The sequence below is a fragment of the Neophocaena asiaeorientalis genome, unplaced genomic scaffold, assembly GCF_003031525.2.
Source record: "Neophocaena asiaeorientalis asiaeorientalis breed wild unplaced genomic scaffold, Neophocaena_asiaeorientalis_V1.1 scaffold369, whole genome shotgun sequence".
Lineage (NCBI taxonomy): Eukaryota > Metazoa > Chordata > Mammalia > Artiodactyla > Phocoenidae > Neophocaena > Neophocaena asiaeorientalis.
The window spans coordinates 745,506-772,667 of NW_020175321.1; the positions used below are offsets into that span (position 1 = coordinate 745,506).

Genomic DNA, 27,162 nt, shown 5'->3' on the forward strand with positions numbered 1-27,162 from the left:
CGGGCAGCCCAGCGACTGGCGCGCCGCCGGAGCCGCGGTGGCTGAGGCGGAAGAAAGCGCCGCGCGCCGCTACGCCTGCGCACTGCCGCGCGGGGAGCAGTTTCGCCCTCCTCTGCCCCTCCGGAAGAACCTGGGAGCGGCGCGGGCCCTTTCTCACGCCCGCGCACGGCGGAGCGCGCAGGCGCGATCACACGGGCCCGGCGCCTGAAAGAGGCGGGCAGACAACGCGCTGCGGCAGTGCGCGGGCCTGGGGACCGCTGTGAGGGACGGGCTTGGCGGTGAGTGAAACTTGGGTCTCTGAGAAGGAAGGGGTCATCTCATAACGTGGACAGACGTGCGGGAGCGGACGTGGCCCGGGCGCGCCGGCCGCTCCGAGTAAGGCCGGGCAGAACGCGCAGTGTTTTAATACCCGAGCGCGGAAAGGAGGAGGGGAGGGTCTAAACCCACTGGGACGCGGAGACTTCACGGCAGGGTGTCTGTACCCCGGAGCCTGGTCCTTATCTAAGAGTCGTGGTTCGGGAAGGTGGATAGCTTTTTGTTGACTCGTCAGTATTTTAAAGGCCGGGACTCGGGTGAGGCCAGTGAGAGGCAATTGCCTCAGTTGCAGTATTTATGGATTCGAAAAAAAAAGTCAATAATCAAGATAAGTATTTTAGTTAAAAAATTTTTAAAGGCCAAAATTAATGCAAAAAACCCCATAATGAACAATATATCAAAATATCAAATGCAGGATCTGCCCCCGCACTTGTACGAGCCCACCTCTCTCTCCTCACCTTGATCCCAGCCCTGGAAGCTTTATTTCCAAAATCAAGCAGTTATAGGCTTCGTTTGCCAATTTGTTTGTTTAATTTTTTTTTGCGTTAAAATACCGTTGATCTTGATTACTGGGGCTATTTAGGGTTCCCCTAAATTTTGCCCCTAGGAGAGTGCCTCACTTACCACCCCCTACTTGGGGCCCTGGTAGATAAGGACTGTAGGACTTTTGAGGAGAAGTACCCATAATGGAAGGATAATGCGGGATTAAATCGCACTCTAAATGCCCCTGTGAAGACAGCAGGAAGCATGCCATCCTCTAAATTCCAACCTCTGAGAGCCAGGGGGTCATGGAGTCCTCCCAGGTTACCTTAGGTCAGCCTCTCCCTGGTGTCTGCATTCTAGAATGCAAGCTGTGATTGAAGCTGACACTGCTGATTTATGAGTAGGTATGTCCTACTGGGAAAGATTTTGTTAGGTGACTTCTGCAAACAAGAGAGATACAGTGCCTCATACCCCACGTCATGTCAGAGAATGACCTTCCCAGTTGGAGAGAAAGTGACAATTTTAACTCAAATCTAATCTTCCTCTTCTTTTCTGTTTCCTACTTTCCAGAAAACTGCTGCTGCTGATCGCTGGGGAAGGCAGGACTGGCCTTTGCTTTCTGCCTTCCCTGGAATAAAGTCTGCCAGGCCTTTTCAACCAGCAATCTCTGGGGCCTGGAGTCAAAAGAAAAATACCTCAAGTGTAGCTGATGAAAAAACCAAAACTCTCTGTGTTGCTTGCATTTCTAACAGTCAGCTGATAATATGAAAATTATCCCTGACAAAACTGTCATGCTTAAAAAAAAAAAAAAAACCCCACCCAGCTATCATATGATATTCAAGGCAAGAATTTTTTTATTTACTAGCAAAGAATCTAAAGAAAACGTCCATGGCTCTTTAAAAAAAATACAATGGGGGAATGGAGCAGGGAATAATAATTGGCTGAAGGCTCATCTGGACTTATATAGTCATCACACCAAAAAAAAAAAAAACTATGGCCTGCTCTAAATATATATATTCAATATATATTGGCAATTTTATATATATGTGTATGTGTGTGTATTCCCATTTTAAAATAAGGATAACTTCTCACTGCCTTTTTAGAAGTTAGGATGAAATTCCTTGGCCACTGAAAAGGGCAAGAAATGCTCTAAGGTGAGTTTGGGAAAGAAGGAATAAAACCACTTAGATGTGAGTGGATTAGTAGTACAAAATTCCTCAGGAAAGCAAGGAAAGGCTGCACATTAATTCTGAGACAACAAGCAGAAGTTCAGATGCTACCCACAGCGAGACAGAAAGGGCTCTCTGCAGAGGGGTGACTGAACCAAGTAGTAAAATCTGGCCCTTGGTGAATAGATACTTAATAGGTTAGGCGGCCAATAGGTGTCGAATTCAAAAAGGATGTCTTTTGGCTGAAACTTGAGATCAGTTGAGACTACTTCAGGAACAGCTCCACGTGTGGGTCCTTGTCGCTCTCAAAGGGCGACAAGGTGGACAACAGGAGGGGGGCCCCCCCTCAGAGCACAATAGCACGGGAAGCAGACAGAAGTCTCCCCGGCCTGCAGTCTGATCTGTGATCTAATGGGGGATCATTTGACCCTTCTTAGTTCATTTCTTTTTCTCTGCAGCTTGCAGCTCATCCTGTCAGGGACAGAGTGGCAGGGTGATGGCTGAAGGTGGAGCATGCAGTTCAGTGAATCACAAACGAAAGGACTAGGATCCACGTGGGGCAGAAGTGCTTTGTAAGTTCCTCTGAAATTAAGCTTTTGGTAAGTCATCCACCCTGTGCTTACAGCAAATGCCGATATGGCTCAGGCAGGCTAATGCAATGTATGTAGAAGGTGTCAGCCTCTTTGGCTTTTACCTTGTCTCTCTCACCTTCTCCCAAAAGATTCTAGAGAAAGGTTGTTATGTGTTAAATTGTGTCCCTCCAAAAAAGGTATGTTGAAATCCTAAACCCCAGTACTTCAGAATGGGATCTTACTTGGAAATAGAGTTATTGCAGATACAGTTCAGATGAGGTCATTTTGGAGATGGAGTAGGGTGTCCTTGTAAGAAGGTGGCCATGTGAAGACAGAGACACACGGGGAAAATGCCACATGATGACAAAGGCAGAGATGGCAGTTATACAGCTGCAAACCAAGGAACACCAAAGATGGCCAACAAATCACCAGAAACTGCCAACAGGCAAGGAGGGATTCCCTACAGGTTTCAAAGGGAGCGTGGCCCTCTAAAACCTTGATTTCAGAATTCTACCCTCTAGAGCCATGAGACAATAAATTTGTTTTAACACCCGGTTTGTTTTTGTTTTATTAAGGTAGCTCTGGGAAAGTAGTACAAAGGTCAGTATCTCGTCTGATACTGCAACACATGCTCTCTATTTGTCCACTTACTATGTTTGGCCAAAAAAGCAACTGAGTTATTCAGGCTACTTTATTTATTTATTTTTTAAAAATATTTATCTATTTATTTATTTGGTTGCACTGGGTCTTAGTTGTGGCACGTGGGCTCCTTAGTTGTGGCATGCAAACTCTTAGTTGCGGCATGCATGTGGGATCTAGTTCCCTGACAATGGATGGAACCCGGGCCCCCCCGCACTGGGAGAACAGAGTCCTAGCCACTGCGCCACCAGGGAAGTCCTTATTCAGGCTAAATAGTCAATTTGGAGATCACATCTGGTACAATGCTTAACTTTATTTTACCAAAAAGTATGTTCAGCAGCTGTCCAGATTTCAGGCTACACAAAGAACCTTGCATGATCTAATGAAATGTAGCTCGGGACTGTTCCACAAAAGACAGCATAAATGAAACTAGACGGTGCACCTGATTCTATGCTCTTTATAACATTTAGGTATGGCATTTTTTCTTATGTTAAGAGGCTGAGGTTGTACCCAGATATACAGAAAAAGTACCCATACCCTATTACTTTTCTCATTCAGTTCTAGTTTCACCTCATGCTTAAAGATGCAAGGTTGACTGCAGGGTATGTGATAACTGTATTTTTCGATCCAAAATATAAGATCTTAAAACCATTGTTCCCATTCCAATTTGTAGATTTCTAACTATAAAATTAGGTTCAGACCTAATAGAAAAATGGGCAAAGAAAATGAACAGGCACTTCACCCAAAAGGAAATTCAAATGGCTCAGACATATTAAAAAAAAGAAAAAAAAGGTGCTCTATCTAATTTATAATGAGACACGAAAATTAAAATGACAAGCAGATACCCTATTCCTTTAACAATTTAGTGACGATCAAAAAGTTCAACTATATTGTATTGATGAGAGTGAGGTATAAAAATAGGCAAGGCTGATGTAAATTGCCACAGTAGTTCTGGAAAGCTCTTATATCTATTAAAAATTTAAATGCATATATCCTTTGATCCTGCAGATGCCCCCAGGATTTAAAAAAATAGACTTTTATTTTCCTGGAGCAGTTTTATGTTCACAGCAAAATTGAGTGGGAAGTACAGAGAGTTCCCATGGACCCCTTTTTCCTACACACAGCACAGCCCCCTAACCACCACACCCCCACCAGACGGGACATTTGTTACAATGGATGAACCTACATTGATGCATCATCATCACCCAGAGTCCATAGCAAACATTAGGGTTTGCTCTTGCTGCTGTACATGCTATGGATTTTAACAAGTGTATAATGACATGTATCCACCGTAACAGTATCATAGACAGTATTTTCAGTGCTCTGAAAATCCCCTGTGCTTTGCCTATTCATCCCTCCCTCCCTCCAACCCCCTACAACCACTGATCTTTTTACTGTCTCCATAGTTTTGCCTTTTCCAGAATTCCATATAATATAGTTGGAATCATACAGCATGTAGCATTTCAGATTATCTTCTTTCACTTATAATATACATTTAAGTTTCCTCCATGACTTTTCATGGCTTGATAGTTCATTTCTTTTTATTATTGACTAATATTCCATTGCCTGGATGTACCACAGTTTATTAATCTATTCACCTAGTGAAGGACATCTTGGTTGCTTCCTAATTTTGACAATTATGAATAAAGCTGCTATAAACATCTGTGGGCAGTTTTCTGTGTGGATGTAAGTTTTCAACTCCTTTGGGTAAACACAAAGGAGCACCACTGTTGGATCTTAGTTTTGTAAGAAACTGCCAAACTTCCTTCCAAAGTGTCTGTATATTTTGCGTTCCCACCAGCAATGAATGGGAGTTCCTGTTGCTCCACATCCTCGTCAGCATTTGGTGTTTTGGATTTTAGTCAGTGTTTTGGATTTTAGCCATTCTAATAGGTGTGTCACTTCTAGGAATTTAGGCTATATATATACTCCCACATGTGTGGAATGATAAATATGTACCAAATATTTATTACAGTATTGTTTATAATAGCAAGACTGTAAATTACAGTCCAGCATTAGGGCATTAGTTAAATAAATTGAGGTACATTCATGCAATGGAAGACCATGCAGTCTTCAAAAAAATGAGGCAGCTCTACATGCACCAGTTTGGAACCATACCCTAGATGTACAATGAAAATAGCAAGGTGCAGGGCTGCATGTATAATATAGTGTATTTGTGTAAAAATATATACATATAAATACACTGACAAAAAATATAAATACACTAATATTCATATATTCATAGAATATATTTGGAAGGATACACAAGTAACAGTGGTTGCCTCTGGGGAGAAGTGAATGGGGTATAAGGGTAAGTGTCCTGTAACTTGGATTTTTCACCATTATTCAAAAATCAGTTAAAACTATTGACTAAGAAAACAAAGATAAGAAAAAAAAGGAAGAAGAAAATTTTTAAAATAGCAAAAGATTACCTAAAAGCAAAATATGGGGGAGTTCCCTGGTGGTCTGGTGGTTAGGATTTGGTGCTTTCACTGCCGTGGCCAGGGTTCAGTCCCTGGTTGAGGAACTGAGATCCCGCAAGCCATGCAGTGTGGCCATAAATAAATAAATAAATAAATAAAAATAAAAAAACAATCTCCATCATTGTCTATAAAAATAGATAAAGAACCCGCAGCCACTTGAGAAAATTAATGGAGAATGGTCAATTCTGAGACATTGTGGTAGATTAGACCTTAAAGATACAGAAAAAATTCTTGGGCTTCCCTGGTGGCGCAGTGGTTGAGAGTCTGCCTGCCGATGCAGGGGATGCGGGTTCGTGCCCCGGTCCGGGAAGATCCCATATGCCGCGGAGCGGCTGGGCCCGTGAGCCATGGCATGGCTGCTGAGCCTGCGCGTCTGGAGCCTGTGCTCCGCAATGGGAGAGGCCACAACAGTGAGAGGCCCGCATACTGCAGAAAAAAAAAAATAATAAAAAAAATTCTCAAAGCCTCCAGGCAAAAGGGTTAAATAACTTGCAAGGGCAAGAGAACTAGACAGACTTCAGACTTCTCCAAAGTAACACACAAAGTAAGGCAACCATGGAGCAGCACAGAAAAGAAAAGTATGAACTAAAGATTTTAGTCTGTATTAGTTGCCTAGGGCTATCATAACAAATTACCAAACTTGGTGGCTTAAAACAATGGACATTTATTCTCTCAGAGTTCTGGAGGCCAGAAGTCTGAAATCAAGGTGTTGGCAGAATTGGTTTCTTCTGGTGGCTCTGAGGGACAACCTGTTGTTCCATGCCTCACTCCTAGCTGCCAGTGGGTGCCAGCAACTCTCGACATTCTTGGCTTGTAGCTGCATAACTACAGTCTGTCTCTGTCTTCACATGGTCTTCCCCTCTGTGTCTCTGTTTAAAATCTCACCCTCTTTTCTCTAGAAGAACACCAGCCATTGCATTTCAGGTCCATCCTAAATCAAGGATACTCTCATCCCAAGGTTTGCAGATAATTATATCTGCAAAAACCCAATTTCCAAATAAGTTGATGCACAGGTACCAGGGGTTAGCACTTGAATATCTCTTTCTCTCTCTTTTTTTTTTGTTTTTTGGCGGTACGTGGGCCTCTCACTGTTGTGGCCTCTCCCGTTGCGGAGCACAGGCTCCGGACGCGCAGGCTTAGCGGCCATGGCTCACAGGCCCAGCCGCTCTGTGGCATGTGGGATCTTCCCGGACCGGGGCACGAACCCGCGTCCCCTGCATTGGCAGGCGGACTCTCAACCACTGCGCCACCAGGGAAGCCCTCTCTCTTTTTTTTTGATGTTAATTTATTTATTCGGCTGTACCGGGTCTTAGTTGCAGCACGCGGGATCTTTATTTGTGGCATGTGAACTCTTAGTTGCTGTATATGGGATCTAGTTCCCTGGCCAGGGGTCAAACCTGGGCCCCCTGCATTGGGAGGGCGGAGTCTTAGACACTGGACCACCAGGGAAGTCCCTTGAACATCTCTCTTTGTGGGACACTATTCAACCCACTATATTCTCCTTCAAGTATCAAGACTATAGAAAAATTGATTTGAACGTGCAAAAGCTTGGGAAAAACAGAGTTTATGAGCCCCACTTGAAGAGTCTGTTAGAGGATGAACTTCAACTAAGTGATGTTGGGGAAAACTTTTATAAAGCCAGTATAATGTTGATACTGATTCCTGATTAAAATAATACAGAAACAATTACAGACTGATGTCACTTACGATTATCAAGGCTAAGATACTTTATTATTTGTTAGGGCTGCCTGAACAAAATATTATAGACTGGGTGGCTTAAACAGCAGACATTTATTTTCTCACAGTCCTGGAGGCTGAAAGTCCAAGATAAGGTGAGAGCAGGTTTTGTTTCTTCTGAGGCCTCTCTCCTTGGCTTGCAGATGGCCACCTTCTCCTTGAGTCTGCACACGGCCTTTCTTTTGTATGCATGCCTGTCTTGGTCCAAATGTCTTCTTCTTATAAGAAAACCAGTCACATTGGATTGAGACCCACCCTAAAGACCTCATTTTAACTTAATTACCTCTTTAAAGACCCTATCTCCAAACACAGTCACATTCTGAGGTACTGTAGCTTAGGACTTCAACATTTTAGGTAGACACAATTCAGCAGACAGATACTAAACAAAGTATTAGTAAACAGAATGTACCAGCACATTAAGGAAATAATGCATCATGTCCAAATACAATTTAATCCTAAATACAAGGTTGGTTCAATATTTGGAAATATTAATGAATATAGTACAATTGACCCTTGAATAACATGCAGGTTAGGGGCACCAACCCTCTGTGCAGTTAAAAAATCTAAGAATAATTTATAGTTGGCCCTTGGTATACATAGTTTATCCATTATCTGAAGGTCCTCTGTATCCCCAGCTCTACGTTTGAGGATTCAGCCAATCGTGGATTGTGCAGTACTATAGCATTTACTATTGAAAACAATTTGAGTATAAGCGGGCCCACACAGTTCAAACCCATGTTGTTCAAGGGTCAACTGTATATACTATTAACAGATGTAAGGAGAAAAGTAATATCATCTCTCTAGATTTTGAAAAAGCATTGACAAAATTCAACTCCTATTCCTACTCATATATATGTCGTATATCATAGCTCTAAACCACCATCTACTTAGAGGGGAAATACTAGAGGCATTTCTATTAAGATCAGGAACAGGAAAAGGATGCCCATTATGTACATTACTACTTAACATTGTATTGATACCAGAGGTATTAACCAATGCTAATTATAAAAGGAGACAGGAGAATTGGTAAAAAAAAAAAAAATGCAGATGATATGATAGTAACCCTAAATAGCCTCAGAGAATCAAAATTAAAGCTGACTCAACAAAAAGTTTCATTAAGATAGCAAAATATTGTACAATATCAGCATACAAAAAATAAGAGGGGCTTCCCTGGTGGCACAGTGGTTAAGAGTCCGCCTGCCAATGCAGGAAACACGGGTTCGAGCCCTGGTCCAGGAAGATCCCACATGCTGCAGAACAACTAAGCCTGTGCGCCACAACTACTAAGCCTGCTCTCTAAAGCCTGTGAGCCACAACCACTGAGCCCTTGTGCCACAACTACTGAAGCCTGCGTGCCTAGACCCCGCGCTCTGCAACAAGAGAAGCCACCGCAATGAGAAGCATATGCATGCAACAAAGAGTAGCCCCCGCTCGCCACAACTGGAGAAAGCCCGTGTGCAGCAACGAAGACCGAATGCAGCCAAAAATAAATAAATAAAAGAAATAAATTTCTTAAAAGAAAAAGAGGCTTCAGATACACAATTGCCATTTAGAAAATATAATATAGAAAATGTATTTAGGAATAAACATAAAAACGTGCAAAATTTATATGGGGATACTTTGAAACACTTCTAAAAGATACAACAGTGAATTTTAAACAAATGGAAAAATATCCAGTGTTCTTAGATGGAACATCTCAGTATCATAAACATATTAGTTCTCTATAAGTTAATTTATGAATTTAACATGACCTCAATAAAAATACCACTAAATCTTTTCTAGGACCTAATCAATTTGATACTGAAGTTCATGTAGAAAAATAAACATACAGCTAGGAAAACATGGCCAAAATATATGAAAAAGTACTGACCTTACCTAGTAATTAAGTGCAAATTAAAGCCATGAGATACCAGTCTCTCCCTACTAAATAAACCAGTTGCATTAACCAATATATTAAATGAACCAACATATTTAAAACAAGTATTTACTTTATAGCACAGGGAACTATATTCAGTATCTTGTAACAACCTATAATGGAAAAGAATCTGAAAAACAACATTTACATATATAATGTTTTAATGTTTTTTGTTTGTTTGTTTGGTTTTTTTTGCGGTATGCGGCCCTCTCACTGTTGTGGCCTCTCCCGTTGCGGAGCACAGGCTCCGGACGCACAGGCTCAGCGGCCATGGCTCACGGGCCTAGCCACTCCGCGGCATCTGGGATCTTCCCGGACCAGGGCACGAACCCATGTCCCCTGCATTGGCAGGCGGACTCTCAACCACTGCGCCACCAGGGAAGCCCTAATGCTTTAAATTTTTAATCTTTTAAAATTTTAGAATTAAAAAAATTTTTTTAATTTAAATTTTTTTTCTTTTCTTTTTATAAACATCTTTATTGGAGTATAAGTGCTTTACAATGGTGTGTTAGTTTCTGCTTTATAAACTCCATTATATATATGTGCTACACCTTCTTTATCCATTCATCTGTTGATGGACACTTCGGTTGCTTCCATGTCCTGGCTATTGTAAATAGAGCTGCAATGAACATTTTGGTACACGATTCTTTTTGAATTATGGTTTTCTCAGGGTATATGCCCAGTAGTGGGATTGCTGGGTCGTATGGTAGTTCTATTTTTAGTTTTTTAAGAAACCTCCATACCATTCTCCATAGTGGCTGTATCAATTTACATTCCCACCAACAGTGCAAGAGGGTTCCTTTTTCTCCACACCCTCTCTAGTATTTACTATTTGTAGATTTCTTGATGATGGCCATTCTGACTGGTGTGAGGTGATACCTCATTGTAGCTTTGATTTGCATTTCTCTAATGATTAGTGATGTTGAGCAAAGCGTCTCATGCCCGTCTCTGAGGTCCGTGCCGATTGCCGCGGCTCGCGCCCGTCTCTGGAGCTCCTTTAAGCAGCGCTCTTAATCCTCTCTTCTCGCGCACCAGGAAACAAAGAGGGAAGAAAAAGTCTCTTGTCTCTTCGGCAGGTCCAGACTTTTCTCCGTACTACCTCCCGGCCAGCCGTGGAGCACTAACCCCCTGCAGGCTGTGCTCATGCCACCACCCCAGTCCTCTCCATGCGCTTCGACCGAAGCCCAAGCCTCAGCTCCCAGCCCTGCCCGCCCCGGTGGGACCACGTGTAGATGCATTTCTGGTGTATTTGTGGGGAGGAAGGTGGTCTTACTCTTTTGCCATCTTGAAGCTCCTCCCCCTAAAATTTTTAAGATTTTAAATTTTTTAATGAAAAAAATTTTTTTAATTAAAAAAATTTCTAGGGTTTTTATCATAAATGGGTGTTGAATTTTGTCGAAAGCTTTCTCTGCATCTATTGAGACGATCATATGGATTTTCTCCTTCAGTTTGTTAGTGTGGTGGATCACATTGATTGATTTGCGTATATTGAAGAACTCTGCATTCCTGGGATAAACCCCACTTGATTATAGTTCATGATCCTTTTAATGTGCTGTTGGATTCTGTTTGCTAGTATTTTGTTGAGGATTTTTGCATCTATGTTCATTAGTGATATTGGCCTGTAGTTTTCATAAAGGTTTTAATTTCTCCATCATCTCTGAATGAGATCCTTCCAGGTAGAGTAATCTTGGTAGTAGGATTTTCTCCTTCGCCACTTTAAATATGTCCTGCCAGTCCCTTCTGGCTTGCAGAGTTTCTGCTGAAACATCAGCTGTTATCCTATGGGGATTCCCTTATGTGTTGTTTTTCCCTTGTTGCTTTTAATATTCTTTGTATTTAATTTTTGATAGTTGGATTAGTATGTGTCTTGTGTTTCTCCTTGGATTTATCCTGTATGGGACTCTCTGCGCTTCCTGGACTTACCTGCCCGCCCCGGTGGGGGAGCAGACAAGCCTCTCGGGCTGGTGAATGCTGGTCGGCCCTGATCCTCTGTGTGGGAATCTCCCCGCTCTGCCCTCCGCACCCCTGTTGCTACTCTCTCCCCCGCGGCACCGAAGCTTTCGCCCTCCACTACCCACAGTCTCCGCCCGCGAAGGGGCTCCTAGTGTGTGGAAACCTTTCCTCCTTCGTGGCTCCCTCCCCCTGGTGCAGGTCCCATCCCTATCCTTTTGTAGCACCGAGAGCCTGTCCTCCATACGGGTAAGAATAAAAGGGAGAAAAAATAGGAAGAGAGAAAGAGGATAAAATAAAATAAAGATAAAATAAAATAAAGTTATTAAAATAAAAAATAATTATTAAGAAAAAATTTTTTTAAATTAAAAAAAAATGAAACAAAGTCGAAACTAGGCTCTTTAGGGTGAGAAACAGGCAAAAGCAGGATAACACAAAAATTTTTTAATTAAAAAAATTTCTAATTATAATTTTAACAATTTTAAATTAAATTTTTTAATTATAATTTTAGAATTTAAAAAATTTTATAATGTTAAAAGAACATTTATATATATATAATGTTTATATATATATAACTGAATCACTTTGTTGTACACTGAAAACTAGCACAATATTGTCAATCAACTATAATTCAATTTTAAAAATTCAGCAAAATATTTAAAGGTACCATACCCAGTATTGTGGAGAATGTATGGAAACAGCACACTCATACACCTATTGGTGGAATTCTTAATTGTACAATCTTTGGGGAGGACTATTTGGCACCATGTTAAAAAAAACCTCGACAAATACACTTCATTTTAATGTTCCACTTCTAGGAACTTAACCTAAAGAAATTGTTAGGAATTTGTAGCAAACTGAATGGTCCACAGTTCAAGATTCATAAAATAAATTTTGGTACCTCCCTACAATGGACAACTTTGAGGCCATTAAAAATCATGCAGAACAATATTTAATGACAATATTTATGACATTGTTAAATGAAGAAAGGAGATGACATTAATAGCATCTTAGGTTTCATCCTGATTCTGCAAATGCCAACAGTTGATTAAACAGCTGAACATGGCTCAATTCTCTCTGAAGGTGTAGTTACCTGTAATTCTAATACTTACTTTAGTGATTATTGGTCTTTTCCAAGTAGCCTTCAATAAAAAAGAACTCTTGGGCTTCCCTGGTGGCGCAGTGGTTGAGAGTCCACCTGCCGATGCAGGGGACGCGGGTTCGTTCCCCCGTCCGGGAAGATCCCACATGCCGCGGAGCGGCTGGGCCTGTGAGCCATGGCCGCTGAGCCTGCGCGGCCGGAGGCTGTGTCCCACAATGGGAGAGGCCACAACAGTGAGAGGCCCGCGTAATGCAAAAAAAAAAACCACAAAAAAACCCTCTCTTTTAATTAGAAAACAACCTCATATGTTCCTACATGTATCTACACCAAAGTTCAAATACCTAATTAAATATTTGACATGAGGATGTTTATGCTAGTTGCATTTTCCTAAACAGCAATACCTCACTTTACTCTCAGGGATGATTAGGGGATGAGAGGAGTGTGTGAATTGGGACGCTGTCTCAATTTTTAGTCTTTTTTGGATGGCCTGAAATCTTCCTTTGGCTTAATCAACAAGGGTCATCATGCCTATTTACAAACCAGGCACTTCCTTTGTTCTCCTGGCTATGGTTGAGAGTCCACCTGCCGATGTAGGGGACGCAGGTTCGTTCCCCCGTCCGGGAGGATCCCACATGCCGCGGAGCGGCTGGGCCTGTGAGCCATGGCCGCTGAGCCTGCGCGTCCGGAGCCTGTGTCCCACAATGGGAGAGGCCACAACAGTGAGAGGCCCGTGTAATGCAAAAAAAAAAACCACAAAAAAACCCTCTCTTTTAATTAGAAAACAACCTCATATGTTCCTACATGTATCTACACCAAAGTTCAAATACCTAATTAAATATTTGACATGAGGATGTTTATGCTAGTTGCATTTTCCTAAACAGCAATACCTCACTTTACTCTCAGGGATGATTAGGGGATGAGAGGAGTGTGTGAATTGGGACGCTGTCTCAATTTTTAGTCTTTTTTGGATGGCCTGAAATCTTCCTTTGGCTTAATCAACAAGGGTCATCATGCCTATTTACAAACCAGGCACTTCCTTTGTTCTCCTGGCTGACAGACTGCCTTTGTGGCAATTTCCAAAGCAGATTCCTTGAGATCTGGTCCCCAGGGATGTCAGTGGGCTTAATGAGATTAGGGGAAAAAGCTAGTAGTGTTTTGGCAGCTAAGTAAGTTTTGGAAACAGTTGTAAAGTTTAATTTTCAAAAAGTTACAAAGCATGAATATCTCATACAAATATAAAATCAAAATGTGTCAAGGGTTGATTAAAGTCATTTACCAACAGGATGGTAAAGCCTCAAGGAGCATGTGAGGAACAAGAGTCCATTTGTTAATCAGGAAAGATTTTATTTTTTTTATTTATTTATTTTTGCGGTACGCGGGCCTCTCACTGTTGTGGCCTCTCCCGTTGCGGAGCACAGGCTCCGGACGCACAGGCTCAGCGGCCATGGCTCACGGGCCCAGCCGCTCCGCGGCATGTGGGATCTTCCCGGACCGGGGCACGAACCCGCGTCCCCGGCTATCGGCAGGCGTACTCTCAACCACTGCGCCACCAGGGAAGCCCAGGAAAGACTTTATTTTTAAATGTAGAATGAGATTACTGCATTACTACAAACATGGCTAATTTCCCACAGGGCAATAAATGATACTTTTGGGCGTGAGCTCTGCTCTAAGACAAATATCAGTTGCTGTGCTATCAGTTTTCTTCAAGTTAATCTCCTTTAGAACTTTAAAACATCCTAACCAATACTAAGTAGCAAGTCAGAAGAAGGTTTTTCTAGCAAGCTTGTTAGAAAGTGAGCGGGACACTGAAACAACAACTCATAATCCCTTTTTTCCTCTTTCCAAAATTTGGATAAATTTTCTTAATAAACACATTAAGCCCAAGCTAAACAGGTTTCCTTCCTACTGGGCGTTAATATACATATAGCTGGTATGTGAAACAAGCGGTATTTGTAACACACTGGAAATTCAGTTTTACTTTTGTCTCCTATAGTCCGTACAAAGGTTATTGAGCAGAGGTAATCTTCCCTTGTTCCTGGAAGAAAAGTCAGGCAGGCACAAGGATGTCCTGCTATTCTGAGGTAACAGTCAGTTCTAGCTCTGCACCAGATCTCCTTCCCTTCCGCAGTGCGGGTGGGGCAGGTGGCTGGCTTCTCCACTCTCTCCCCGTCTTGCCCTCAGAGCCTCTTCTTCGCTCCCCGTCTTCCTGCTCCTGCATCCCGTCCAGTTCCCTGGACGCACTCCAGTGTTGGAAAAGGGTCGGGGCAGAGCGGCGTATAGAGTAGGAAAGCCCCTCTTTGAACTGGCATGGTCCAGGATGCTCTCCGGGCAGGGTAGATGTTTGAAACTGACTAATGAGTCAGTTGCCTTCTGCAGGTGATACCACAGGATCCCAGGAGAGTCCTGCTGTTGGGGACCCTCGTTCCCCTGATCCAGGCTGATGCGTCACTATTCGGGATGCTCATTTGGTCCTCCTTCCTCAGCCCCTAAGAATTTAGCCTTGGCCTCCAGCATCTTGCTATTGGGTCCCCTTGGGCTTTGCAGAGTATCTGTAGGGCACAAGATGACCACATGATAGCACTCTCTGGCATGACCCACATCCGGTCTTCAGGAAGCGTTTGTGTATCCCGTCCTGACAAATGGTGGGAGTGTAGGCTGATCCCAGCGCAGCCACCCTCGTCCTGTGCACACAGCCCACTTGAGCATCTTAGGTTGAATCAAGCACTGGTCTTCTGTGTCTCCAATTCAGGGTATGCTTTCCAGGCTTGATAACTGCCACACCACATACTCACAGACTGAGAAGGTGTTAGGGGAATATGTTACCCTTGTGTTAAAGAAACATGATTGAAATGTAAGACCGTATACTATAAAACTCCTAGAGGAAAACATAGGCACAACACTCTTCCACATAAATCACAACCATATCTTTTTGGATCCGTCTCCTAGAGTAATGAAAATAAAAACAAAAATAAGCAAATGGGACCTAATTAAACTTAAAAGTTTTGCAGAGCCAAGGAAACCATTAAAAAAAAAAGCCCACAGAATGGGAGAAAATATTTGCACGTTATGCGACTGACGAGGGATTAATTCCCAAAATATATAAACAGCTCATACAACTCAATATCAAAAAAAACCAAACAACCCAATCAAAAAACGGGCAGAAGATCTAAATAGACATTTCTCCAAAGAAGACATACAGACGTCCAACAGGCACATGAAAAAGTGCTCAACATCGCTAATGATTAGAAAAATGCAAATCAAAACTACAGTGAGGTGTCACCTCACTCCCTTCAGGTGGCCGTCATGGAAAAGCCTACACGTAAGAAATGCTGGAGAGGGGGTAGAGAAGAGGGAACCCTCCGACACCATTGGTGGGAATGTAAACTGGTGCAGCCACTATGGAGAACAGTATGGAGGCTCCTTAAAAAAACTAAAAATAGAATTACTATATGATCCTGCATTCTCACTCCTGGGCATATATCTGGAGAAAACTATAATTTGAAAAGATACACGCACCCCAACGTTCATAGCAGCACTATTTACAATAGCCAAGACATGGAAGCAACCTAAATGTCCATCGAGAGATAAATAGATAAGGAAGATGTGGTACATATATACAATTTAATATTACCCAGCCATAAAAAAGAATGAAATAATGCCATTTGCAGCAACATGGATGGACCTAGAGATTATCATATTAAGTGAAGTAAGTTACACAGAGAAAGACAAGTATCATATGATATCACTTATATATGGAATCTAAAAAAAATGATGAACTTATTTACAAAATAGAAATAGACTCACAGACATAGAAAAGTAATTTATGGTTACCGAAGGGGAAAGGGGGTGGGGGGAGGCTGGGATCAACATATACACACTACTGTATATAAAATAGATAATCAGCAAGGATCTACTGTACGGCACAGGGAACTCTACTCGATATTTTGTAATAATCTAAAAGGGAAAAGAATCTGTAAAAGAATATATATATATACATACACACACACACACACACACACACACACACACACACACTGTGCTATACACCTGAAACTAACATGACATTGTAAATGAAGTATACTTCAACATAAAAAAGAAGAAAGCATAAACATGATTCACTTTAGAGTTTGTAATGATTTGTATTGTGCTAAGATACAGAGAAATGGTGGTGGTATTTACTTTAGAAATTCCTGGTAGATGTGCCATTATTGTGTGTGCATAATTGTTAATAGATTCACACGTATTTAGGTGAAACACATGTGACGTAACCTTTAGGGAGAGAACCCTCTTCAGCAGTTTAGACGTGAGGAAGGCTGCTGTAGAGGCTGGAAATGTGGACTTGACTTCCTGCAGTGCCTGAGATGGACCGATTGCTTACATTCCTTTGAGACTCAGTTTTCTCATCTGTAAAAATGTGTGTAATGTCGCTCATAGTGAGGTTTGAATTAGGTAGCAGAGCCCTATCGAACTGTCGGCAGTGCGTTATTCTAGCATGCAAAATCTGAATTTGAACAGCTCTGTAAATGGCCTTCTTCAATTTCCTATTCGTCACCAACTTCATAGATTTATCAGGTGATGAAATGCAATGAAAATTTGTCACCTTTGAGCATTAAGCATTTATGGTGTCAAGATTACGGGCTCGTGGTTTTTCTGCAAGGCTGGCCCACAGAAATTTGTTCTTTCAGGGTGGGTTGCCCACGGCTCCCGGGAGGCGGGATGCAGGGGGTGAGTTCATGGTCACACGGAGGTCCAAGGTGCTGTAAAGCACAATGTCAACAAGTTTGCAGTGTGACTCTCACATATGTACGAAAGGAACACCTGTCAAAGATTTTATTCAACTTGTAATTAATGGGGGAACCAGTAAGATAACAAGTCTGGTTTAAAAGGGAATTTGAGGAACAGAGATTCATATAGTCAGTCCCGGGAACACTGAAACGAATTGGCTAGTAGAGACAAAATGGGTTAATGTCCTACAGGGCAGTAACCTCTGGGCTGACCTTTTCCATCTGATAGAAATCCACACATCACAGTAGGCTTCACAGTAGCTGGGCTTTAAGGAAATGACCAATAAAGTCAAACTTGGTGCATTCCACTAAATGGCTGAATAATCCATTCTCTATGTAAACTGAATTGACCTGTCAATCACCTTTTTACCTCTTGTGTCAGTTGGGGCCTCTGGAAGCAGACAGTGAATGCGAGTGGGCTGGTGGGGGCATGTGGGTTGAATCGGGTCCTGCCCCCAAGAAAAAAAGATACGTTGGAATCCTAACCCCTGGTGGCCGTGAACGTGACTTTATTTAGAAAGAGGATCCTTGCAGATGTGATCAAAATGTAAGCTGGGAGGCGGTCACCCTGGAGCAGGCTGGGCTTTTAGTCCGACACGACTAAAGAGAAGCAGACACACAGGACAGAGTGCCACGTTCAGGACGGAGGTGGAGACGGGTGACATGGCTACGAGCCGAGGGGCACCCCAAGGGCTAGGGGCCCCCGGAAGCTGGGACCGATTCCTCCCTCGGTCCTCAGGGGGAGCGCGGCTCTACTGACACCTCGATTTCGGACTTCTAGCCCCCAGAACTGTAAGACAACGAACTGCTATCGTGTGCAGCCACCGGGTTTGTGGTAACACGTTCTGGCAGTGATAGGAGACGCATGGGGCGGGGGAAAGCTTGCGAAAGACCCAAGGAGAGAAAGCAAAACTGAGCGGGAAAAGCTCGCAGGTCACAATGTGGGCCTGACGCACGCGTGTGGAAGGCACAGAGGAAAGCCGCAGGGCCGGGCAGGGAGGGCCCTCGCCTAGGCTGGCAATCTGGCGAAGCTTTGGTCAGCTCAACGGGAGGGCCAGGGTCAAGGCTGTCCCTTAAAGGAGTCCCACTTTGGGCAAACACGGTCCTGGCCAGTCCTTGGCTGGGGGCTGCCTGGAAGGGCATGGCCGCGATTGAAGGCTGGATGGAGCCCCCAGATGCTGTGGCTACAGTGTCACTGGCAGTGGGCTCTGTCTTGGAGGGAGATTCAAGCGCACCCACCCTGGCAGCCCCGCTACCGCCTGCCACAGGCCTCCGCTCAGCCGCTCCAGGGCTCCTGGGCAGTGGGGCGAACTACAGTCTGTTGCTTCTCGAGGACTCAGGGCCATGACGATGCGCGCTGGCCCTTCCGCCACCGTCCGTTCAATTCCTCCTGCCCTCCTCTGTCTGTCCTGCTAGTCCTGGTGGCTGGCTTGGTGGTGTGACCCCAGCCCTCGTCTCTGAGGATCCGATCCTCTTCTCGGGTTGGTGTTGCTGCACTTGACCGTTCCTGGTCACAGTCGTCCCAAGTGGATCACCGCGGTGACTGCTGCCCTTGCTGTGGGGCAGCAACTCTACCCCTAGTGGTGCTCAGAGCCAATTACCCCTGCCAAGGTGGGGCTTGTCCCCTTACCTCTGGGTCTCTGGACACATGGGCACAAAGCAGCCATATCCTGTAGCTCGGTGGGCACTTCGTTGTGTCCCCTGGCTTTCCAGAGTGCAGAGGGGGAGGGATGGCCAGCAGGAAGGCCCCCAGTGGGCCCTGGAGAAGGATGGGAAGCAGGACGCTCCCACTCCTGCCCTTTGGTTCTCGGACCCTTGCTTCCTCTCTACTGGAGACGCCGCCGCAGAGGCCTCCGGCTCAGAGCACACGACCTGGAAGATGGCATCTCAGCCTGGCGGCAGAGGGCTGTTTCCAAACGGGCCCCTCCGCTGTGCTGGGGGCAGGACCTCGAGTGCTGGGTCCCGCCGGGGCTGGGATGTGCAGGATGCTGAAGTGGGTCTCTAGGGTGAACGCTAGGTGGGTCAGAAACTTCACAGCCCCCAAGTGTGGTGCTGGCTGAGGTTCTGTGGACAGGAAGGGCAATCCGGCCTGGAATAAGTACTTATTCCTGTAGGACAAGTTGTACACCTTCCCAGGATGCTGTAAACTTGCCGCTAAGTGGCTGATTGGTTCTATCAGAAAATAGTGCCACTGCAGGGTCTCTGGGATGGTTTCAGTCGCTGGGAGGTTGGACGTTCAGAGGCAGAGGTATCTAGATCAGCCTTGGCAAGTAGGAGTCCACGCCATGGGGCTCACGTCGGCTGTCCATCTCTGGCACTACCGCCACTCCAGTTCTGTGACCTTCTTTCCAGTGCTGGGGTGGCTGATGACAAAGGCTGGCTGATGTCCACAGGCTGAGTCCGTCTGTCGATGTAGCTGACTGGCAGGCGCCTCTTCTGTGGTGGATGCTTTCTGCTGAGCGTGGTGTGCGCTCTCCAGGTCTTCCCACCCTGAGCCCACACCCTGATGTCCATCCACATAGGCGTCCTCCATCCCAGACCTCCTCATCCTTGGTCTTTCAGGTGCCCAAAATAGCCAGCCAGGTCATTCACCACTGCCCGTGAGTCCATATATATTTTTATCCTGGGCTGCTTTTCCTTTGACTCAGCACGTGCAGTCAGGTACACTGCCCATTGGGAAGGCTCCCCCATACCGCTGTCTTTCGAGGTAACTGCTGAGTGTGGCTACAAGGAAGCTGCCATCCATTCTCTGGCTTGAATTCTCTCACCGAGCCAACCCCTCGTCATCAAGTGTGGACACTTGCTTCCTGCTGCATCTGGTTTTACGGGACCGCCGCCACCACGTGGCTATTCGTGTCAGTTGAGGTGGGGAGAGGTGTGACAGGTGCAGCCGTGGTGGGGGCAGGGGTCTGGCTCCTGCTCACACGGCTCACGTGTGCCCTCTTGTCCTGCTGGGGCTCAGCCTGGAGGCACCGTCTTGTTATGGATTGCCTCTGGGCTCCCCTGGTCCTATGAGTCTGACAGAACCCAGGTCATGACGGGCAGTGCTGCTGTGCGGCCACTTGGTGTCCATGGTCAGACATTCAGTCCCTTCCAGAGCCCTGTAGCATAATCAGGGGCTGTTTTCCAAGGAGCAGACCTGGGTCTGTGTGCGCCTCTCCCTTGAGCTGGCCGATGGCTCCTCACAGCATCACCTCCACCAGCTTCAGGCCCGTAGGATCATGTGGCCCGAGCAGAACTGCTTTGCCTGTAGCCTGGGCCCAGTGAAGACTTCCTTCCTGCTCCAGGCCCCATGCGAAGGGCTGCCTTTGGGTCACCTGGTATATGGACTGGATGGGTTGTCCTGAGCGTGGGATGCATCACCAGAATCCAAAGAGGCTTCTTCCTCTGTGGTGAGGGATGCCAGGAGTTGCAGTCAGTCTTTCACTCAGTACGTGTGTCCCAGCACACCCCTGACCGTCATACCCCGAGGCACCAGGCTGGGGGTGGGGGGGGCTTGCAAGCCTCTGAATCTTTGTGCGGATTATCTCTGTGTCTTATCAAAGCCTCCGGTGTGCTTGCTTGTCCAGTTGGACCAGCTTGACGCCAGCACTGTATGTTGTACGTACCTGGAAAGTTTGACTACTTTCTCATGGGTTGGGTCAGGCACATAAATTGGTAGAAAAACATGACACACATCTCCAATATAGAAATATGTGCTCCTAAAGCAGGACAAGAAAGATTAAGGAGGAATTCCCTGGTGGTCCAGTGGTTAGGATTCTGCGCTTCCACTTGCCGGGGAAACCGGTTCAATCCCTGGTTGGGGAACTAAGATCCCGCTTGCTACAAGGCCAGGGGAAAAAAAAAAAAAAAAGAATGATTAAGGCAAATAGTTTGCCAATTTTCTGCTTTTTTGGGGATCGAGTCATCAGGTCAGATAACATGTAATGTGACAAAAATGAGTTAAGTTTTACAGTGTTGCAATTTGCCATCAAACCTGATTTTGAGCACTGCTTTAAATCAATTGACTTTAAGAAAGAAGAAATTTGTTTTTCCTTAATAGGCTAGATCTAGGGCATTCATGTTCATAGGAATTTCTTGAACGGTTGGGTACACTTATAAGGAAAAAAAAGACAACTTACTGGGCAGGCTTAGCAAACGTTGTTAGTGTTCGACCTACATGCGAACATTTCAGGTGTCTGAGTACCTACTAGTCACGAGGCTGACCTCTCTGGTCACCGAAAAATGGGGATACCAGTTGAGCAAATCTGGAAGCGCGAAATATTCCCCCTACGTCACACAGTCTCGATAACTTTGTCTAGAAGTGGGTGCCACCTACAAATATTTAAAGGGCTTAGTTGATGTAGTTCTAAGTGTAATAAACTTCTCACGTAACCCTCAAATGCCCAGACACACGTAGCATCACCCTCTTTGAACTTGCAGGATGCCGCATCAGTAGACGGAGCCCTGTGCTGCATTACCCCCGCTGACCAGCTGGAAGTATTCTAGGTGTTTGTTTTTGTTAATAGACCAGATCCATGAAATCACTGCTCACAGGAATTTCTTGAACTGTTGTACACACTTACAAGAAGCAGATAGATCTTAAGCTGCTGACCCTCAAACATTTCAGTTCAGTGATATCTCAGTAGCTGCTGAGACAAGGCCTCTCTGGTAACTGGAAGGTGGAGGTGCCATCTGATTTATCACAGAGTCTCTGGCATCTAGCACGATGCCTGGCACACAGCGTATAGTCTATAAGTGGTAGTTTTTTTTAAAAAATTAATTTATTTATGTATTCATTTATTTATTTCTGGCTGCGTTAGGTCTTCGTTGCTGAGCACGGGCTTTCTCTAGTTGCGGTGAGCAGGGGCTACTCTTCGTTGTGGTGCACGGGCTTCTCAGTGCGGTGGCTTCTCTTGTTGGGGAGCACGGGACCTAGGGCATGCGGGCTTCAGTAGCTGCAGCACTTGGGCTCAGTAGTTGTGGCACACAGGCTTAGTTGCTCTGTGGCATGTGGGATCCTCCCGGACCAGGGCTCGAACCCGTGTCCCCTGCATTGGCAGGTGGATTCTTAACCACTGTGCCACCAGGGAAGTCCCCTAAGTGGTAGTTTTTATTATGATCCCCTGCTCCTTTGTAAAAATCTACTCCCCTCCCTCCTCCCCCCACAAATGTCCCAGTTACCAAAAGACATTGCCCCCGAGTCTCTTATTATTTACCATAGCTTTGTTTCGGCTTAACATGGATTACAACCTAAGTGCCAGTCGTACTGCTTCACTGGGGGCCCCGCAGAGAAGAACCGCCTTCCAGTTCCTCAAGGGGTTCACCCCTCTTATCTCACCAAGAAGGTGAAAGGATGGGGGGAGTGAGGGAAGCTCTCCAGGACCTTCAAAAAGGAACGTGCTAACCACTGGCTCTAAGAACTATGTTATCAGAACACAAGGCCCTGGGAGAATAAGTCCAAAAACAGAGAAGCTGTTTTTGAACTGTTTTTTTGTTCCTGTTGTTAGTGCTGGGTGACTAAATCAAAGCCTCTTTCTTCCCCACTTGATGTGCTGGGAAGGGGCCAATGATTTCTTAAGCTGACAACTGTTTTCTAGAGCAGGGGGCTCTAAAGTCTCGGGTAGTAGAAGACTATGGTCCAAACCAGGCCAAAAGAAACAGGCTGGGGCAGGGAAGTATGGTAACTGCCCTGCAGAAAAGGCAAAGTCAGGGCCCCAAGAGGAAAAGGGCATTCTTTGCACCTCAGAGACACCACAGAACCAGTGTAACGCTAAGTGATGTTGTTAAAAGGGGAAAAAACAAAACCCCGGAAGAACCTTTCGATCGCACTCAACTTGGATTAGAGGTGAGTGCACCCTTACAGAGGCGGGAAACATCGAGCCCCAGAGTGGCACTGAGTCAGGCCCTCCCACCTCCTCCTCCGCAGCTCCTTTTGGCAGCTGGGCCAGGTTTCCGCTGAGGCCATACAGACCCCGGAAAGACCAGAGAAGTCTCTCTGGATGGCCAAGGTGGGAAGGACACTTCTCAGAATACAGATACTTTTACTATGGAAGGAGCCAGGACAGTTCTAGGGGCATTTGCATGCCCAAATCTTCCCCACTTTCTCCCCAGCTCAGGACCTAGGCTCACAGAGACTTGGCAAGCACAGTCTCTACACCTGACCTTCCTCCCCTGAAAGAAAATCTGGAAGTGTGCCCCTTCTTGCCCACAGGTGTTCTCCTCAGGGCCTCCTGCGGGGGTGGTTCCGTGGCAGGGCCTGGTCTCATCTGGCTCCCGCCCGAGCCGTGAGGTCTTCCAAAGCATTGTCCTGGTCACTGTTGTGTAATAGCAGAGCTTCCTTAATATCTTTCAGTCCGAAGCCACTGGCCGGCTTCCAGCTCATCCCACTGTAGCTCGGAGCACAGCAGAGCAGGGTAAGGCCGGGCAGGGATGCGCTGCGGCTGCCAGGGCATCTCAGGGCTCCTCAGAAAGGCGCTGCTTTGGACCGCGGCTTGGATGGACTCTGACACAACAGAAGGCCACCTCGAGCTCCCCGGCTGCGGGAGGGAAGCTGTGGGAGTGCTATCCTCCCTGGTAGAAGAGCTGCCTCGGGAGCCTGCGCCCCAGTGCTCTATGTTCAGACGGGCGGATCCCACCCATCATAGAGTCACCGATGCTAAGCTCCATCACGGCTTGAACTCTTAGCAAGGAGAGAAGAGGCAGGAGGCTCAAAAACGATGTGGGAACTGGCTGAGAAAAGCACCAGGAAGATGAGAAATGAAGAGGGCTCTTCAAAGAGGGGGCTAAATTTTGGGGGTGACGGATTCTCAATAGCAGTGGAATCTAGGGATCTCGCTCTTTTTTTCTTTTTAATTTTTAAAAAAACTTTATAAATTTATTTATTTATTTACGGCTGCATTGAGTCTTCTTTGCTGTGCACAGGCTTTCTCTAGTTGTGGTGAATGGGGGCTACTCTTCGCTGCAGTGCGTGGGCTTCTCATTGTGGTGGCTTCTCTTGCTGTGGAGCACAGGCTGTAGGCACATGGGCTTCAGTAATTGTGGCACACAGGCTCAGTAGTTGTGGCACACGGGCTTAGTTGCTCTGCAGCATGTGGGATCTTCCCGGTCCAGGGCTCGAACCCATGTCCCCTGCATTGGCAGGCGGATTCTTAACCACTGCACCACCAGGGAAGTCCCGGGATCTCACTCTTATTTGAGGATTAAAATGTTTAAAGTTAAAGAGAAGTATTTCTAATTAAGGAGACATTCACTTTCTGTCCTTTAAGAGGTAGGCTTTTGACTTCTCAGTTTTTTATAACTAGCCCTTAACAAAGATGACAGTTGTGAAGGAGGTTAATCCAAGGGCTCCCTGTGGTGCCTTCCTGGGCCTTGAAGTATAGCTTGATGGCACCCGGATTGCTGTCTTTTATTCTTCTTCACTCCAGTAGAAGGAGCTGTATTTTATTCTTCTTCACTTCTGGTCCCTTGTTGGACATACCTGTGGTTTCATTCTGAGAGGCCAAAGGATTTTACCAACAAACTCAATGAGCCATCAGATCAACTTGCGGGTTAAGTCAAGTTTGAACTTTATCTATAAATAGAGGGAAACTTAGAAACATTGGTAAACCCAGGAATGTTGGCTTAAACAAGAAATGCATTTAAAAAAAAATTGAGAGACACTGTTAGGAAGCATAAATCCCATTTTAAAAAAATAGCAGAAGAGGGAGTTCCCCGGTGGTCCAGTGGTTAAGACTCTGTGCTTCCACTGCAGGGGGCGCAGGTTCGATCTCTGGTCAGGGAACTAAGGTCCCACATGCTGCGCGGTGTGACCAAAAGACTAAAAAAAAAACAAACAGAAGAAACTAGAATGATTCACCACACAAAACTCGAGGCCTTGAGTTAATATTTCCAGCGGAGAGGTCAGCCCTTGGTGTCCTGCAGGAAGTGGAGCTGAAATCTTCTCAAAGTCAAGGGCCTGCCTGCTGTCTCCCCGGACCTTGCCGTGAGGCATCCTCTCCTACTTCAGGAAACCTCTGTGTGCGGACTACAGGGCACTTACATCATCTGGAGGCAGGATCTTCCTTCTGAATTTTTTGGGTAACAGCTTTATTGAGATTTAATTCACCCCTTTAAAGTGTACAACCTGATGGTGTTTTGTATATTCAGAGTAGCACACCACAGTTTTCATCATCTCATGTTACCTTCTGAGTTGAACTTTGATTTCTCTAGGCACTCCTGTTGGCATTTTCATACGTTGGTAAGAGATATGCTAGATTTTTCACTCAATATTTCTGAGAACATATTATGGCATCCTTTGACTGTTAAAATTTGTGTCTTCACTGCTACTTCAGTTCCTTTTTTCCGCAGAGATGAGTCAACAGGCTCAGAGAAGCCAAGTGACAGCCCCAGGGCCATAGCACAGTGTTGGCCCCGTGTTCAGCGCACACTTGTCTTTTCAGGCCTCAGCGTTCCTTCTGCAAGGAGACCCCGGGCCCCAGCCCTGCACCAGCTCAAACCAATCAGGCTGATTAAATACCCTTCTCCCTACAACCCCCCTAAAGCCCAGATTTCCTTCTTACAGGTACGTGCATTTCAAAGCATCTGAATTTCGGTCTGCACTGCCGCAGGGGGGTAGACTGTGCATCCTGCCCCTTCTCCTGGAAACCAGAGGAAAGCAGTGTGATGGGGCTTTGGGAGGCTCAAGTCCAGGCTGAAGGCGCCACCATCACTGGGACTGTACCCAGACAAGACCGCCAGCGTTACGGCAACTCTCTAGGTTTTTTTTGTTTGTTGTTTTCCTTTGTGTTTTGAGAAACAATCTCAAGTTCAGAGAGGCTAAGCTGCTTGCTCCGGGCAGTGTATCTGTCATCAAAGCTGAGTGATGTGAACAAAACCTAATGCAGAAATAATCCCAGTGATCCAACATATGTGGGTTCAGAAGCTCATTCTTTTATTTACAACGCCCCTCCCTCTCCCCTTCCTTTCCTTGTCCCGCCTGTGCGCCCCGACCCCAGCCCTCCCACCTTCTCCTCTCCTGCCCGCCCTTCCCTACCCTGGGCTCCTCTTGCCAGATTTTGGGGAGTCCAGGGCAGCACCCTCCCATCTGCCTGTGATGGCCTGGCTTGTGGGTCATGAACTTTTCTTTTCTTTTTTTTTTTTGGCTATGCTGCACAGCAGGCGGGATTTTAGTTCCCCGACCAGGGATCCAACCAGTGTCACCTGCAGTGGAAGCTCGGAGTCCCAACCACTGGCCCGCCAGGGATGTCCCTCGTGGGCCATGAACTTAATGTGTGGGTTGTGACCAGTATTAAATGTTGTATCTCACAGTACATCACACATGGAAATGGTTTTCTATGTGTTGTACTCTGTGGAGTCCAAGATACATTTTTGAACATTTCTGGACTCAGGAGAGAATGGGCCTCACAACTGGATGGCACCTTACCTACCCTTGGCCAGGTGATGGTTTTGACACATAGAGTGGGTGGTTAGTCCGGTTGCCAAGCCCACATCACTGCAGCCACTCATTTCTGTCAGCAAAATATTTAAGGACGATTTAGGAAGGAATAAGAAGGCTGGTTGTTTTCTGAAAGCTTCTGTTGATGCCAGGATAACGAAGGTGCTGACATCAAGCCTTGCAGGATGGGTGTCAATGGCCTGGAATGAAATCCTGGGGACAACAGGCTGCCTTCTCCTAAGATGCTCCAACCATGGTGTATTTGAGGGCACAGAGGGGAAAACTTAGATACTGAGGACAGACTCAAAAAGTTGGACTCTGGGTGAGGAAGTTTTAGGAACACCCATACTAATGTATTTCACTTATAAGACTATGTAAGTCTGAAAGTGCTTTAAATAAACATAAAATGAGGACTTCCCTGGTGGCACAGTGGTTAAGAATCCACCTGCCAATGCAGGGGACATGGGTTTGAGCCCTGGTCCGGGAAGATCCCACATGCTGTGGAGCAGATAAGCCCATGCGCCACAGCTACTGAGCCCGTGTGCCACAACTACTGAGCCCACGTGCCTACAGCCCATGCTCCACCACGAGAAAAGCC

The 27,162-nt window shown here is 45.6% G+C and overlaps 1 long non-coding RNA gene across 2 annotated transcripts; it reads left to right on the forward strand.

Moving 5' to 3' along the window:
• The first annotated feature begins 130 nt into the window (after positions 1 to 130).
• On the forward strand, positions 131 to 26,033 carry LOC112413605 (uncharacterized). Of its 2 annotated transcripts, none has more exons than XR_003006008.1 (3): positions 131 to 278; positions 2,426 to 2,566; positions 25,692 to 26,033. It is a non-coding gene; the product is annotated as an uncharacterized LOC112413605 (long non-coding RNA). The 2 variants fall into 2 exon arrangements; XR_003006009.1 differs by lacking the exon at positions 25,692 to 26,033 and adding an exon at positions 8,608 to 8,667.
• The last annotated feature ends 1,129 nt before the right edge of the window (positions 26,034 to 27,162 follow it).